General features: G+C 47.8%; 1 long non-coding RNA gene across 1 annotated transcript in view; it reads left to right on the top strand.

Annotated features, from left to right (window-relative positions):
• Nucleotides 1-14,357, top strand: part of LOC149361895 (uncharacterized) — a 44,290-nt gene extending 29,933 nt beyond the window's left edge. Inside the window, exons 2-3 of the long non-coding RNA XR_016288975.1 lie at nucleotides 13,572-13,620; nucleotides 14,134-14,357. This is a non-coding gene — a long non-coding RNA (uncharacterized LOC149361895). The remainder of the gene's footprint in view (nucleotides 1-13,571; nucleotides 13,621-14,133) is intronic.
• The last annotated feature ends 566 nt before the right edge of the window (nucleotides 14,358-14,923 follow it).

The raw sequence follows: 14,923 nt of genomic DNA, 5'->3' as shown, positions 1-14,923 counted from the left end.
ACTGTACGTGGCAACATTTAGCGCTACAACCTTATCCAGTGAAGCTAGCTTAGCAGTGCCGTTCGAGGACCTAGCGGCCAATATATGGAACGTCATGGGGTTTACTGAGGTTAGGAGGACAGAGAAGACGTACAGAGGACTAGACCTTGGGCACGTACTATATTCTACCGTAGATTATTGGACAGACGAAAACTGGGTCTGCCATTGCTCACCCATTAGGACATAGCTGGCAGCATAGTGAAATTCTGTAGCATTATCGAAAATGTGGCACGTATCGTAATTAAGGTGAACAAGTACAAACTGACCGTCGTACAGGCCTACGCACCTGCATACAGCCTTATTGACCAGATTGTCGAAAGCTTCTGTGAATACGCGGAATCAGCAATAAGCAAAGCAAAAACACCGCTCACATTACTGATGGGTGACCTAAGTTTCAAGACTGGAAACAAAGGAGTGCGGGATTATGCCATAGGCTCTAGAAATATCAGGGGAGTTATTAATAGAGTTCGCAGAGAGAACTAACTTGCGGCGCGATGCCAAACGTGACTGAGAAGAAGCAGGTCACCTTAGTGGTGCGTGGCGTTAAGAAGGAAGTGTTCAGAATCCTGATCCATAATCCTTCAGACCCCGTTGCCGAATTCGTGGAAGAAGGCTCTACTGTCAAGAAGACCAGTGACTCCCGGACCCTCCAGTACAGCTGACCACTTCAGACGCTGTCAGCAAGCCTTTCAGATGATGCACCTACAAGCGGAGATACGCGAAATTGTTCACAAAGAGCTGCAGCGGCCGCGGATGCTGCTATCTTCCCGCCATCCCCTGGTAGCAACCTTCACGGGTATCTTCCGCAAGGAAGTAAAACATGCACGTGGCTGTCGTCACCGCCGATTCCAACGGAGCCTGAAGCAATGACTACGCCGCCGCTCTACGCAGTCCTCCACTCCGACGGGGCCCCCCAAGCCCTCTTCGACGGGAATCAGCACCCCAAAAACGATGCCCCGTAGCTCCTGCACTCCCAGTTTACGAGCGAAGCACCGGCTCTAGTAAATGCGACAAGTGGAGGATTCATGACGACCGCCTACCGTGCTTCTGTTGTGGTTACGTAAGCCAGATCCTTCCTCAGTTTCCGTACAGACACATCGGCCTGTGCGGCTTCGCCATCGACTCCCCACCTCTGCGCCAGAGCAGACGAGAACGGGAAATCGACGACTATCTGCGAACGATGGAGTACGCCTCACTGTCCCACTTCCCACAGCCGTCAACCAGACGCTTTGCATCATCGGGCAGCAGCTACGCAGCGGCTGTGCGACGGTCTCCAAGCCCTCACAGGGCCTCTGAAAAAAAGCAGCCCTAAGAGGCCAGGGTGATTACCGACAAATCGTTGAAGATCGTCGACACACCAAGGCGTATGAGGATGCCGCTACCACTATGCCATCGGCATATACGTACAAGCATGAACTCCATGACGACACGATCCGGCTTCGACGTGACGTTGGCACCCAGAGAAGCCCCAACGCGCGCCTACCCAGGGTTAACATACCCGACGAAGCCGTCAACCAATTCCGAAGACGGCGTGCAACACAAGAACCACGGCCTTACAGTGGCTATTGACGGCCGGAAAGTTACCGCTCTAATCGACACAGCAGCGAATTATCCGCTGCTGCTGAACCTATTATTTGCCGAGGAAAGTCACAACCGCTTGGATCGGCCCACAAATCTACACCGCATGAGGCCTGCTGATTACGTTATCGGTACGATGCACAGCGGGACATACCTTTCCTGCGACTACCTTAGTGCTACAGCAATGTCCCGCGAAGCAGTATTTGACATGATTTTCTTATTGAGCATCATGCTGTCATCGTTCTTCCATCCAAGCTCATCACACTTTCGATTGCTCTATCTATATTGCGATATTGCTCTGAGCATCATGGATGAAGAAGTGAGCGGCCCATCCCGATTAAGCTTAATAGTCATCGTAGGCGCCGCGAATACCGAGAACATAGAAGCCATCATCCAGGGCGAATACAGAGTTGCTGCTTGACCGAGGAATGGGCATCGCAAGAGGGATCACCTATTTCCGCAAACCGGCCTGAAATGCTGTTGACATGTTTTGGCGAGAAATACCGACATCTAAAAAAAATAGCGATTGCATTTCTTGATAAATTGACTCACGTTCGAGATGCCTTCGCCATCTCCGACTCATCCAGAAAAGATCCACTGTTCCAAGACTTGCGTCTCTCATAAGACATTGATGGCAACTGAAGTCGTGCGGCTATCCTAAAGGAGGCAGAACCTTTGACAGCGTTGTAAGGACAGTGCTTCAGATCCCACTTTGAATGGAAGGTATTGGATAACTCGAAATTTGTGACATTTTACCTTAAGCTGGATAGAATCAAATTTTCGCCGCGGTGTTTTGGAAAAATAAGAGAAACAAGAGTAAGTCAGGGTGCTTTTTGCAGGATCCCTTTGAATGGGCAAGAAAACCGAAATTAGACTGCAAAATGACCACTGTTTTTATGCAACTCACGTCGTTCTGAGTGTGCAGAATCGGCCTTATGCGCTGTGCCATCCGATGCACCACCGCAGCTTCCTGCTGTTTTCTTCTCCTCCGTCGATGCAATTGTCCTAAGAGGTGTTCTACATGGTTTCCTATATTAAAGCCGCCAATTCGCAAAATGAGCGCCCTGGATTTGCTAAATAACTACAGCCGGCTAGTAAACTCTGTGTCTGTGGCTAAGCGCCTGTTTCTGTGTGTTCTCTCTTCTTGGTCTCGTATACTGCGCTGTTTCTATTGAAATGATATGCCAACTAGCCCGGCTTATTCCTCTCTTGGCTAGTAAACGCTCACTTAGACATTGTGAATGGCTTCCACGAATCTGCTCAAACTCCGCGAGACCTGTAGATATCTCTTATTCGGCCAGTTTGTGAAACGTAGCCATACGAGGACACAAGCAATTCGATACCGATTGCTTTATATATTCGCTATTCTAAGCCACACACTGGACATAGTTCAAGAGAGCATGGCGTAGTTTTGGAAGATTTTCCAGTGTTGTGAACCAACGCAGTACGCTTTCTGCCCTGGGGTTGGCCTCATCTGTATCTTCTTTCTAGTTGATTTGTATCTCGGTTGATTATAAATGCGTTTCCTGTACATAAAAATTTTGAGCAGTTTCTTTTGTCAAATAATGTCGAGTGATAACAGAGGCATAACATCATGCAAATGTTAATGTATATATTTTGTGGCTGTATTTCTTTTGTGCTTGTGAGTGCGCTCTTCCCCTGCTGTTGTGATTAGCTGCTAGTCTACACCGCCGGCAGAGGGCGCAGGCCGGGTGGCCCTCAAGCTGCACCAACGCAGCTTTTTGCCTTGCGTCCTCTCTCCTCTGTTAGTAATGTAACCTTGTGAGAGTTAATAAAGATGTATGTATGTATGTATGTATGTATGTATGTATGTATGTATGTATGTATGTATGTATGTATGTATGTATGTATGTATGTATGTATGTATGTATGTATGTATGTATGCATGTATGTATGCATGTATGTATGTATGTATGTATGTATATATGTATGTATGTATGCATGTATGTATGTATGTATGTATGTATGTATGTATGTATGTATGTATGTATGTATGTATGTATGTATGTATGTATGTATGTATGTATGTATGTATGTATGTATGTATGTATGTATGTATGTATGTATTAACCTCCTCTAATATGGTTCCCATCTAATACACAAATATACAGAACCAGATGAGGTAGTATTAACCTTTTTGCAGAATTAGAAAGACGTTTCTACTGTCGATTAGGATATACTGAATAAACGTTGTGCTTCAGAGGGTTTTTTCGAAGACGCAGGAACTGCCATGTGGTTGGAATCAAGGACTCTCAAGGTTACCTCATTTTGCCTCCTGTTGCCATACAGATTTTGCCTGCTTCAATAGTCCTCAAAGAGAGCCAATATACAGGGATCTAAGTTTCTTGCTGGCGCTCGCTGCTGCAGGCGCACGTGCTCTCCTGCACCCCTCTCTCCAATTGTAGAATAGCTGGCCTTGATCTTTGGTGAGCACATGACCTTGTAAGCTGACATAGACCATGTTATCAGAATACAGTTGTCAGATATGTTGTCAGAACATGTTGTCCGATATTAGTCCTTCGTCATACGTCATATTGCAGTTGCAGTTATTTGGTAATTTGCGCTTAGATATGGTGTATCCGGTTACAGTTCCTGTGCACAATTCGAAGTTCTTTGTACGCATAAATTTCTACACCGGTTGTTCGACAACATATAGTGAAGCACCGGCATTGAGAAATAAGACAACACTTTAAAGCTGAGAACAGCCGGGTTGCAATCTCTTCAAGTTATATTTGTCCTCGTGATTTGAACGAGAAGCTTTTTGCCCTTATTCGAAATAGCCAATATCAAACATAGTGTCCTCAGGGAAGTACCATTCTAAGCGCATCCAACTATACTCTACACCAACTACGGCAAGAGTAATGGAGAAATATTTGTAGTATTTTATTTAAACCTGCTATCTTGCGATATTTGGGGCGCTGAATTTTTTTGTGAAACGTAAAAGTAAGGCAAACTCATGGCTATTTACCAACTGGAGAGAACTCTTCGTTTGAGTTTCTTCAACTTAAATTAGTAACGTCTTCTTACGTCTGGAGCTTTTGCACATTCTTATTATATACCAGTAATGCCTCATTTATAAAGTATCAAGAGTGCTACAAAGTTACGCCATTTTTGTTTCCTTTATTTTTTTTTGGTGTTTCATGAAGTATGCTTCGATATACGTGCTATTATTTTCTGGTACAATGGCGCCTTATCGCTGCTTCGACGTTTTTACTCTGCGCTTTCTGTAATCCTTCTCTACATACAGGGCTCCTGCATTCCATATATTTTGGGCGCTAATACTTCCATCTGCTGCACCACCAATGGCACCCGTTGTATCAGGAAGTCTATTGCGTGAGTAAATTAGACTGGACTTCGTTTCTAGAGCATTAAAACCTATGTCCCTCCATTCTACGGTTGTCACCTAGTGTATTCTCAATTCCAGTCTTCTCTCTACCTTTGTATTCTTTACTGTGCTGCATACTGCGTTGTTGGACACTCGCGCTGAGCGCCAAATCTTTTCCGTCTTACGTCTTTTGCAGAGACAGAGAAAGCAGAGACACTCGGCTCGGCAATCAGGAGTTCCCAGTTGGGCTTACCATGGGGTCACGTTCTAATTTCATCCTTGCTCTGTCGGCAGGTATTCTCGTGAATGCTTTTTTTTGCTTTATTGCGCTTCGCCTTTGTACTTCTTTTTTTAGAGCCATTATGTTCGCCGCTTTTGTGTGTGTATTCGAGTCTTTTTTTTGTTTGCGTTGTATCCAGCTTTTCTTTCACTGCTAATACCGAACTCAACACTGATTAATGTTTTCTTTTTATTGAGTAATCGCAAATAGCTTGTTTTATTGGAGTACTTTGTGTTTCTTTAGACTGTTGTTTTCAAGTTCATGAGAAACGTCTCGCTGTAAGTGGCAGTTATGACGTGCGAGATATGGTGCCGCCCATTGGACCACATAGTAATGTGCCTCATTAACAAGCACTCGGCGCTTATGCATTTGACACGGTGCCTGCACCTCACTAAGAATAATGTTCTGTTGTATTGTATTTCATCTGTGCTTATATCATTCTGGCCTTAATTCACCCCTAGCTTTCGATTTTATTCACCCTTTTTGGTCAATTTTGTAGCCAGAAATTTCAACACTGCATTACTGCGCTCTTCTTGATCTTAATGCCGTGGCTTTAAAAACACAGGGAATATCATTAAGGCAGGGCTGAATGAAAAGAATAAGGCCCGAGTCACAGAATTCCGGTGATGCATCTTCGCTCTCCTTCTACCTAGATTGCTTATCAGGAGTCGTCCTCTTGCATTTGAGGCGGCTGGAAGTTAGGAGGGCAGATGAGATTAAGAAGTTTACCTGGGATAGGGCGGCCGCAGCTGACAGAGTGGGAGTATTCAGGCTAAGATGATGATGCTGATTATATCTTCATTGTTATTATCCCAAACGATCACAGTGTACTTTTATGAATTTAGCTCCGCCTGTATGTTGTACCCTACATAGGGTGCTGAGGGCCCTAATAAATGATGATTGCGATGATATTGTTACGTGGCAGGAGGCCTTCACGCCACGAAGAACACTGGTGCACTCACGCTGAACAGAACACAAGCACAGGGCGCACCGGATGCCAAAACACAGGCCACCTCAGGATTCGGAGCCCGAGTACGCGCCAAGCGCCCTCTCACTTCGTCGGCCTCATCTTCTCTGAGTCGACCCGTTGCATGACCCCCGGGCGCAAAAGCACCGTCGCGGTGCTGCTTAGCGAGTGTCAGAAGAAGGTAGGTGGTAGAGCTTGAGGCGCGACACGTGCACAATATCGGAGGGTGGAGTACGGGAAGTGCACTCGGGGAAGGCAGGCTCAATCTCGTATGTGACGGCTGTGACTTGGCGCAGCACACGATACGGGCCCACATATCGAGAAAGAAGCTTTTCCGAGAGCCCTACACGGCGAGAAGGCACCCAGAGCAATACAAGGGACCCAGGCAAGAAGGCACTGTCCAGGTGGCGGCGGTTATAGTGCTGTTGCTGAGAAGCTTGGGAAGCTTGCAAGCGGGAACGGGCGACTTGGCGAGCATGGTCGGCATGGGCAATGGCTTCACGGGCGTATTCAGAATGTGGGGGACGAGATGTTCGATACAATGTGTCAAGCGGCAGTTGAGGCTCGCGGCCGTACAGGAGGTAAAACGGAGAGTAGCCGGCAGTGTCGTGGCGGGATGAATTATATGCAAATGTAACGTATGGGAGTGCGACGTCCCAGTCTCGGTGATCAGAGGAGACGTACATGGCGAGCATGTCGGTAAGCGTGCGATTGAGTCGCTCAGTGAGGCCATTAGTTTGGGGGTGGTAAGCGGTCGTCAACTTGTGCTTAGTTGAGCACGCGCGAAGAATGTCGTTTACCACTGCTGAAAGGAAGGTGCGGCCTCGGTCGGTGAGCAGTTGGTGGGGTGCTCCATGATGAAGAATGACATCCTGAAGAAGAAAGTCGGCGACATCAGCGGCAGTACTCGTGGGGAGCGCACGTGTTATCGCGTACCGGGTGGCATAGTCTGTGGCTACTGCAACCCATCTGTTCCCAGAAGTGGACTCAGGAAAGGGGCCGAGAAGATCCAAGCCGACACGGTAGAACGGCTCCGGAGGGATGTCAATGGGCTGAAGATAGCCAGCGGGAGCAGATGCAGGGCGCTTGCGACGCTGACACTCATCGCAAGAACCAACGTAACGGCGCACTGAGCGGTAGAGGCCAGGCCAGAAGAACCGACGGCGGATGCGGTCGTACGTGCGAGTAACGCCTAGATGGCCGGCAGTCGTTAGGTCATGGAGTTCGTGGAGAACGACTGTTCGTAAGTGCTTCGGGACGACGAGGAGAAGGTCAGGACCAGTTGGTTGAAGATTCCGGCGGTATAAAATACCATCAACGAGAGCAAAGCGGTTCAGTGAAGGGTCGGTGTGGGCGGACGTTAGGCGATCGATGATGGAGAGAAGCTCCGCATCCCGACGCTGTTCTTCGCCGATAGTTGTAAACGGCGATAGAGAGAACAGGTCAATAGCGCTTGCGCTCGTCACAGTATTAGTGTGGGCAACAGGGTAACGAGAGAGGCAGTCGGCATCTTTGTGCAACCGTCCGGACTTGTAGATCACAACGTAGTCATATTCTTGGAGTCGTAGCGCCCAACGACCGAGGCGACCGATAGGATCCTTCAGAGAAGAGAGCCAGCACAGTGCGTGATGATCTGTAACAACTGTGAATGGCCTGCCATATAGGTAGGGTCGAAATTTGCCAACAGCCCAGACGAGGGCCAAGCACTCTCTTTCGGTAATGGAGTAGTTCTTCTCGGAAGGGGATAGGAGGCGGCTAGCATAGGCAATTACGCGATGTGTGCCGGATTGACGCTGGGAAAGGATTGCCCCGATTTCATGGCCACTAGCATCAGTACGGACTTCCGTAGGAGCTGACACATCAAAGTGTGCCAAGACCGGTGCAGTGGTAAGCTTCCTTATAAGGTGGGCAAAGGCGTGGTCTTGAGAGGACCCCCAGGAAAAACTGACATCCTTTTTAAGAAGATCGGTGAGCGGCTGAGCAATGTCGGCAAAATCTTGAATAAATCTACGAAAGTAAGAACAAAGACCCAATAAACTCGTTGCTCGTACGGGGTACTGGGAAGTCCTTTACTGCTCGGATCTTGTCTGGATCGGGACGAACCCCTGTAGCATCGACGACATGGCCTAGTATAGTGAGCTGACGACGCGCGAAACGGCATTTTGAAGAGTTGAGCTGCAGCCCGGCATGACGGAAGAGGAAAAGAACTTGTGAGAGGTGGTCCATGTGGGACGAAAACGAGGGAGAAAACACAATTACATCGTCTAAATAGCAGAGGCAAGTGGACCACTTAAATCCTTGCAGCAAGGAGTCCATCATGCGCTCGAAAGTGGCTGGGGCGTTACATAAGCCGAAAGGCATAACCTTAAACTGATATAATCCATCAGGAGTAACAAAAGCAGTCTTCTCCCGATCCTGGTCATCCACAGCAATTTGCCAATAGCCAGAGCGTAGGTCTATGGAGGAGAAGAATTTGGCTCCGTAGAGGCAGTCTAAGGCATCGTCGATTCGAGGAAGCGGATAGACATCTTTTTTAGTGATCTTATTCAGGTGACGGTAATCCACACAGAAGCGCCACGAGCCATCTTTCTTCTTGACCAAGACGACGGGCGAAGCCCAAGGACTGTGAGAGGGCTCAATGATGTTGTTCTCCAGCATTTTTGCCACTTCCGCCTGGATTACCTGTCATTCTGCATGGGAGACCCGGTATGGTCGGCGGCGGATCGGAGGAGCGTCGCCGGTGTCGATGCGGTGCGTAACGGTAAGAGCTTGGCCAAGGGCGCTGTTATGGAGGTCGAAGATGTCGGAATAGGACTCGAGAAGCGCACGCAACTGACAAGATTGAGCAGGGAGCAAATCGGAGGGCATCATTGCCGTGATCGCGTCAGTCGAAGTAGGAGCGTGAACAGGATCTGCAGGAGCTGATGCATGGGCAGGGTCCAATGGGGCAACTGGGCAGGAGGCAATAGGGGAGAACGTTGCCACGCTTATGCCAGGTGGAAGGACTTGGGCTGAATAGCTGAAATTAATTAACAATAGTGACAAGCTGTTTCCCCTGATTGTAGCGACAGTATGGGGCAGTGCAACGTTGCGGTGCAGCAAGACATCTGAAATAGGGGCGACTAAGTAGTCACCATCGGCCACTGATGAGGTAGGACGTAGGGTAACGAATAAGGCGGCTAGTGAGGGCAGAGAAACTTGGTCGGGCGAATACAGTCGGGGAGAATGCAAGGGTTCAGGATCGATGGTTGGGAGATCGAGGTGTAGGACGCCTTGCGAGCAGTCGATCAGGGCGGAGTGTTCTGACAGGAAATCGAGGCCGAGGATGAGGTCATGAGCACAAGGGTTCAAAACAGTGAACTGCACCGGAAGGTCATGGCCAGCAACACTAACGCGTGCAGTGCAGAGTCCGTCAACACTAACTGTTCCACCGTCCGCGACACGCACTCGAGACCGAGCCGGCGTGAGAACTTTACGTAAACGACGACGAAGTTGTGCACTCATGACAGAGATATGCGCACCAGTGTCGATAAGCGCACGCACGGGAACACCATCAACACAAACGTCTAGTTGGTTCAAGTGGGAGGTCTGTAGAGGATTTGTGGGCCTGGTCGTGGATGCAGCGTCACCTCCGGGAGCTGCATCAGCTAGTTTTCCAAGTCAGAGCGGTCGTATGAGGCTGCCGAGGATCGAAGGTGCTGCGGGGATCGGAAACGCCGGCCTCAGGGAGATGGAGAGCGGGAAGAACGACGTGGTAGGGAGCCGGCGAGATCATTGGCCGAAACTGATTGGTCATGAGGTGGTCGGGGCGGAAAACGGGGGGGCATATCTGAACGGTTGGCATAGGAAAGCTCGGTGCGAGGAGTCGGAAACCATCTATTGCGGCAGTGCCGGGAAATGTGGCCGACACAGGAACAATTGAAACATATTGGACGATCATCAGGCGTCCGCCACTCTGCTGGATTACGGTAGCGACGAAAGTACGGAGCCCTTGGACGGAAAACATTCCTGGTTGGTGGTCCGATGCTAGAGTACCCGATGGAACAGATAGCATGTGAGAGGTCCAAATTTGCGAGTTCCTCTCGCACGACGGCTTGAAAGAGGGAGACATCGGGCAAGGGGTGACTGGGGGTGGTAGGTTGAGGGGCCGCAGGTGCACAGGTCTCCATTTCGCGGCGAACGATCCGGGTGACTGCGTCGGTGATATTGAGAGGCGAAGTGGGAGGTGGGCTAGGTGGTGGCTGCTGCAAAACACACGTAGTTGTGGCGGCCGTATGGGGAAGTCGTTCAAACTGTGGAAATATGCGCCGGCTCTTGACTTGCTCGAAGAGACGGCACTCCTTAATAACGGCATCCACGGTATCACATCCTTTGCACAGAAGCAAATGGAAAGCGTCGTCCGCGATCCCCTTCAGGATGTGGCCCACCTTTTTGTTTTCCGACATGGAGGTGTCAACCTGGTGGCATAAGGCAAGGACATCTTGTATGTACGTGACGTAACCTTCACTGGAGGACTGAGCACGCGACTCAAGGTGTTGTTGGGTTGCGAGCTTCGAAGCATCCGGAGGTCCGAACAGAGCGCGAAGCTTTTCCTTGAAGATGTCCCAACTCGTTAGTTCGTCCTCGTTGGTGTCGTACCATTGCCTTGCTGTGCCAGATAAATAGAAAATTACGTTTGCCAGCATGACGGTGGGGTCCCACCTGTTATGGGTGCTGACACGTTCGTACATGGAGATCCATCTCTCGACGTTTTCAGTTGAGGCACCGGAAAAGATGTCGGGGTCACGGGGATGAGCCATGACCATGAATGTAGTGGCAGTGGCACTTGGCGAGTCGCCGGGCTTCGTCATTGTAGCGGTCCCGGTGTAGCGACCGCTGCGAAGCTCCGTGTTGGGATAGTCCAGAACGAGAGGAAGGGGAAAGTCCTCACCTCCACCAAGATGTTACGTGGCAGGAGGCGTTCACGCCACGAAGAACACTGGTGCACTCACGCTGAACAGAACACAAGCACAGGGCGCACCGGATGCCAAAACACAGGCCACCGTCAGGATTCGGAGCCCGAGCACGCGCCAAGCGCCCTCTCACTTCGTCGGCCTCATCTTCTCTGAGTCGACCCGTAGCAATATTATTAAGTCCCGGTGAGCGGCAAAAATTCATATCATGTCAGAGACTGAGGGGCGTACTAATTTCAGGACACATGTGAGGATTGTTGTTATGTGGTGTATTGTGCCACTAGTAATAGTACCAGTGACTGTTCGCTGTTAGATGTGTTAATATTTTATGTACATTTTCTTAAAATGTGGAGAAGACATTTTCTTTTTTTAAAGTGAGGCGATTACCCTCCTAGTAAACGCGATCGCCAGTGGCGGAAGAGATGACAATACATTAAGGAAAACAGAGTTGTATATCCACGGAAGCATGCCCAAGATTTGTTCTCTCGTTCGCAGATCGGTTGTGTTGCCATATTTGTAGATAGGCTATCGCTGCTTTTTTACGCTGGCTTAATTTGGATCGTAGTTGGGCTAGTACATTGGTCCGTAAATTTAAAAGGATATGTAAATGTAAAGGAAGTGTTGGTTCCAGTTTTTGCACATTTATGCAAGCGGCTGTCCAGTTTTCGCAGCCCTTTGGATATAATTTTGCTCTCTTAACAACCTTGTAGACGAAAAAACTGTCATCAGATGACATCATTGAAACAGGTGAGAAAGTGCCCTCAAGGCACTCTGTCGATGCAGGATATTTTCGTCGGCTTTGCTCATGCCGTCCATAGATTCAGCTGTCCCTAAATATATTCTCTAGACGCCCTCTGTACATTTACGGGTTGGTACACAGTGCGAACATTTTAATTTCTATACGCTGAGTGCACTGTGTTCGATGAAACGTTCAAGAGAGGTTTTCTGTAACGACAAGTATCGGTGATAACGAACTTATTTCGATTTATCAACGCTCTTTGGCTAGTGTTATTGCATAGGTGCCAGACTAGAGCTGCTGCCCACGTTCTTTTGGTGCCTATCCTTTACAATTTTATTTTCTCACATGGAGCCCGGTTTTTCATTCTTATACCGAGTTTCCATTGTGATTCTACTCCTGTGCCTTCCAAGAGGACTGGCAAGCACCACACAAATGTAAAATTACTTCTTGAAGCATGTTGTTGCTGCTCTAATAGGCGCGCTTCTATATCCTTACGGTCTAATTTGAAAATATGAATAACAGGAAGACCCAGGCTATATTCAGCGTGCAAAAACAAGTGCCATGCACTGCTTCACGCTTTTCTGTGCTGCAGCTGATTAGCAGCGTGGCTTGTAAGCGCCAAGGAGGAAAGCCTATCGGGCGAGACTAATTCCGGAAGCAGGACATCCGTTTATGCAATATCACCACACCGCCTCTCCTCTTTGTTCTTCTCATACTTCACTCCCAGCGGTCGATGCTCGCCGGATGTTTTTAAAAAGTTCGAAGACTGCACGACACTTGGTTTTCACTTCCCAACGTTCGCGTTTCCTCCGATGCGGTTAGTATATAAAGGCGCCAGCTTGCCCACCTAGACACATAGCCTGTTCTCTAGTAGCCTGACTTAGATTATTCCTTCATTTTTAAGGCAAACATGAGGACCCTGCTGCTCTTTTTGCTTGTCGGCGTGTCGGTGACTTTTGCTGAGAGAGTGTTTTCTGCTGCATCTTACCGCAATTTGCGTGGATGCGTGTGTGTCTGTGTGTCTGTGGACCTTTCATTGTAGTCGCCATTGAAGTTTCTCATTGATCAGTAGGGTCAAAAGTAGTGTCCGGAACTGAGGGTAGGGAAATACTTGAGTTAAAATCTCTTCCCTGACCCCCGTTGTCAAACATTAAAAGAGAACATTAAAGCTACCAAAATAGTTCTTTACTTTGTTTTGTACTGCAGCGCTCACTATTAATATTGGCTGAGAAAATGCGAAATTATTTCTCGTGAGATCTTTTGCCGAAACACTGATTTATTATATGGAACTGGCACAAGTTACAGATAAAAAAAATTCCAGAACCCGTGTTACTGAAACAAAGATTGAAGTTAAAGATAAATATTTTACTCCAAACATAGGAGTAGAGAAAAATCGAACTCCAAAATAAAATACACGTCTTCGGCGGAAGGCAGGGAACATAGTTCTGATTTGTGCAAAGAAGCAAGACACACTTCGCAGACACCTTCTTCTTGATATTAATGAATGAATGATGTGTAGTTTTCTCGCAGCACAGGAAACACAGCTTTATAATTAACTAGCAGGACGGTAGAGACAAATGCCTTTGAAACATAGCCGGATACTGTGTGGAAGACAGTCCACAGTAGAAAAGAGTTTGTGGCGTCTAACAAGCAACTATGTTTATTTGCAGCGAAATCTGGAGCCAAGAATACCGCGAACATTCCCAGTGCATTGCAACAGTGAGTATATTGCCACAGGAGGAGGTGACTTTACAATAGGCATTTCGATGACAAAATGGCTTTAAAAAACGTAATTATAATAAGACGTTGTGGATGTGAGAAAGGTTTTCTACTGGTTCGTTGCCGCGCTTGTGAAGCCATATTGTGTCTGCGACAAGGCACGTTAGTCGGAATTAGTTTTAGATGCTGTTGCAAGCTTTCAACACGGCAACGTTCAACAGTGTTAATCTGAAAGTATAAACTGAATAATCAACACCCCGTGATTTAGGGTAGTTTTTCGATGCACCATCTGCAGAAAATGGACAAATGTGGCACTCAGCAGTGGTATTGCTGTATTGGTAGTAATTGCGATTTTCTTACGACCGATAACAATTGTTAGTTGAAGTCGAAAACCCTTCATAGCTCTTTTCTGCCTGGCATTGCGAATGTCGAAATCTCCACGGGTTATAACGGCCAAGGCAAGCGTCCTGACGTATCTGCGTACCTTGTAATATGGCGTAAATTTATTTCCAGTGCCGGCCCGATGAATGCCCAAGTGGCTGCGCAAGCAGCTGCCTCTGCTATCGGAGATTCGACCACCCTAACAACAACGGGTATTGCATGGATCCATCCAAACCAATACCTGAGCACTTTCGACGCTTGGGAGCAAGCAACTAATCGACTTCAGTGTTGCCGGGATAATTTGAGCAATTCCTGACGAATAAAAGTGCTTCTCGGCCAATAGAAAGTCCCGCAACATCACTGCTTCGGTGCTCGCATGATTTCATGTTGGAGGGCACGAATGTTTTGTATTTTCTCGTCAGCTGACGCAGCCGCGGGTAGAACGATAAGAATGCTTGAGTTTCATATTCTTAAATTTGATTTTGTAGTTTAAATTCGTCTTGCGCTCCTTTAATACAGCGCTGATGCACGAACCAGTGATGTGATCTTTGTATAAACAGGCCTCAACACCATGAAGCACAAAAAGTGCTAGTAGATATCTAAATATCATCAACCCCAAGATGTTTTGATTGTCTTGAAAAAGTATAGCTAAGTCTTTATATAGACGTCCGATGTGTTCAATACCTCCTGTAGCCTGGACTAATGCAATGCTATCTGTCGAGTATAAGAGGCTTACCCGGATGTCTTGTAGAGTTCTAGGTGATATCTAGATTAGCTGTATTAGCTGTAAAAGGTCATGCTTAATGTCTCACAAACAGTAAGAAGTGTGATGAAGATACAAATGTCTTGTATGCTTGGGAGAAAAATGTGTTTAGATATGGCGTCTGAGCAAACTTGTTGCTGGGCTGTCTCTTGCTCCTCT

The sequence above is a fragment of the Amblyomma mixtum genome, chromosome 2 (genome assembly GCF_055824585.1).
Source record: "Amblyomma mixtum isolate Tamu chromosome 2, ASM5582458v1, whole genome shotgun sequence".
Classification (NCBI taxonomy): Eukaryota; Metazoa; Arthropoda; class Arachnida; order Ixodida; family Ixodidae; genus Amblyomma; species Amblyomma mixtum.
This window is presented reverse-complemented; position numbering and strand designations above follow the sequence as displayed.